Here is a 3,063-nt window from a genome sequence, read left to right on the forward strand (position 1 = left end):
ACACACACACACACACACACACACTAATTCGAGAGGACCCTTAGGGTGTCTGAGCCCAGCCACCTGAGTTTTTAGTACTGTGTTGTCAGGCTGTTTCCAGGCCTCAGGTGTTGTCTTTTGTGCTGTGTGGGGATGCATTGCTGCCTGTATTTATGATCTTTTGCCGTGGTTCTGAGCATTCACCTCACCATGTTTACAAAGAACTGTTTTGTATATAGACATTTTCAGGCACGTGCTTTGCACCAACCCTGCGTGGCTCCTGTCTGTGTTAGCTGTCACAGTGTGCACACTAATCTCTGTTAAAGTTGTCTATGGCTGTTCTACTTGTAAGATAGTTTTCTATTTCCTTCAGTAATGTGTCCACAGTACCCTGTATTTCGAGTTCTATTATACTGATGTACTCTTGTTTTAATAGTGCCTCCCCAAAGGCCTCACCTTGGACAGAGGTCAGTCCTTGATGCCCCAGCACAGGTGATGTCGCTAATTGTCACTTTCCAGTTTGTTTTTCTCTATTAAGGAAGACATTTTCTAATTGCATCTCCATGGGCTGTGAGACTGTGTGAAGCCATTTGTGTGGTCTCCATGTAGGTGCTGTGTTCCCGGCACCACCTTGCTCTGAACACTGGTAATTCCAGGTGCTGCGCTTGGCAGAGGGGTCTCGCCAAAGCGCATGTGTGTGCGTGTGTGAATGTATGTGTCCTTTGCATGGTCAGGCGTGGCTGCCTTGCTAGGGCATCAGCAGGACATTGTGTGTATAGTTACAATGCTTCCAAACTGGAACTCTACATTTTGTATCTTTTAAAGCTCCTATAAGTAAAATAACTATTGGCTTTATTAAAAATATACATTTAATAATACTTTGTATCCTTATTTAAAATGAACTGCAGAGGACATTATGTCAAAAGCCCTGCCTGATTCATTGCTTTGAAAAGCTGCACACTGAGTTGGTTTTTAGGTCAGCCTGTCCTCTGATTCTAGCAAGGGGAAGACCACTTGGGATATTATGGTGAGCTGAAGTGGATGGGCAGGAGGCAGAACAAGCAGCTACACCTCCTCTATTGGCTTCCCTAAGGCCCAAGCTGGTTTAGGCCCCTGGGGAAGCCAGTGTAGTAGTGAAGGAGATGTCCTCTGAAAGGTGCAAGCTCTCTGGGTTGGGGTCTGCCAACACCCATGTCCCACCAAATGTGGATGCTGTGACTTGCCCAGCTAGCTTGTCCAATGAGGAGACCCAGGAATGAGGACTTATTTTACCCTCTCCCCAAACCAGGGACCCAATCTATGGCAGAGATATGGTGCCACACGGGGATAAGAAGGACCTGTCTCTGCCTGCCACAGTGGCTCACACCTGTAATCCCAGCACTTCAGGAGGCTGAGGCAGGTGGACCACGAGGTCGGGAAATCAAGACCATCCCGGCCAACATGGTGAAACCCCACCTCTACTAAAAATACAAAAATTAACCCTGGTGGCGGGCACCTGTAATCCCAGCTACTCGGGAGGCTGAGGCAGGAGAATGGCGTGAACCCGGGAGGCGGAGCTTGCAGTGAGCCAAGATCATGCCACCGCACCCCAGCCTAGGCGACAGAGCGAGACTGTCTACAAAGAAAAAAAAAGGCCAGGCATTGTGGCTCACACCTGTAATCCCACCACTTTGGGAGGCTGAGGCGGTGGATCATGAGGTCAGGAGTTCAAGCCCAGCCTGCCCAACATGGTGAAACCCCATCTCTACTAAAAATACAAAAAATTAGGTGGTATGGTTGCAGGCATCAGTAATCCCAGCTACTCGGAAGGCTAAGGCAGGAGAATTGCTTGAACCCAGGAGGCAGAGGTTGCAGTGAGCGAAAGCTGCTCCACTGCACTCCAGCCTGGGCAACAAAGCAAGACTCTGTCTCAGACAAAAGGAAAAAAAAAAGAAGGACCTGTCTCACTGGATGATGCCATCCTGCTAAAGCGGAAGGAAGATAGTATCATGAGAACCACAAATGGAGGGCAGGTCACAGGAGCATTTCAACTCATTTTCATTTACAGAAAGCACCTTATTGGAACCATTTTTGCTGACCTGAAGGAAATGGAGTAATGTGGGCATTAATATATAAGCTGCTGGTGTAGGAACCACTCTTCTTTCTGCCAAGGTGCCCTGAAGCTGAGCATGGGGACCAAGTCCCAGAGCCTTCCAAATGCACCTCAGGACAAAGTTGCTCAGTAACAGCCATGTTGCCGGAGAGTGCTGAAGAACACACTGGAAGTCCATATTAAAAAGCTAGCAGGGGCTGGGTGTGCTGGCTCACACCTGTAATCCCAGCAATTTGGGAGGCTCACCTGGGAGGACTGCTTGAGGCCAGGAGTTCAAGACAGCCTGGGCAACATAGTGAGACCCCATCTCTTAAAAAAAAAGGCCCATATTTTATTCAAGTGTGTTCCCGTTTAACACAAGCACCCAGTTCTCTTGACTAGTTCTGATTCACAGCAGTGCTGGAGGCCAGAGGGCGGGAGTCCCGTAGCTCTGGCTGTGTACGAATGAGTGGGGAGTGAAGCTGAGCAGATGCTACACCTGACCTACTGCAGGGGCCTCACAGACCTCAGCCCATCTGAGGTACTTGGGAGGCTTGTGACCTTCCTTTCCCACCTGGGGGCTCCTTGGATGGGCGGGGGGGCTTCCAGTTTGGAGGCTGAGATGCTGCATGCCAACCATGGGGCTGTTAGGGGATGGCTTTTGTGCACCGTGTGGCCACTCTGTGACCTGCCTCCTAATGTGGAGACAGGAAATAAACCTTCCCAGTGATCAGCTTCTCCACTGCCCAAAAGCATGTATGTGAACAGCATGACTGGCTGCCTCCCAGCCACAGGTACCCGGGAGTCTGAGGCATCTCCAAGGGTAGGCTCTGGAAATAACACATGCACCTGGCCTTACAGCACAGGGGTGAGCTCCTGGGCCCAGGCCTCTGTGTGTCAGTGAGGGGACTGAATGTGGCTTGTACTGGAATACTGACTTGGAGATGTGGGCCTAGGTGAGGGAGAAGGATTGTTTGAGGCATGTCACATTCATTTCAACATTCACTAATGTC

This window comes from Colobus angolensis, unplaced genomic scaffold (genome assembly GCF_000951035.1).
Source record: "Colobus angolensis palliatus isolate OR3802 unplaced genomic scaffold, Cang.pa_1.0 Scaffold107, whole genome shotgun sequence".
Classification (NCBI taxonomy): Eukaryota; Metazoa; Chordata; class Mammalia; order Primates; family Cercopithecidae; genus Colobus; species Colobus angolensis.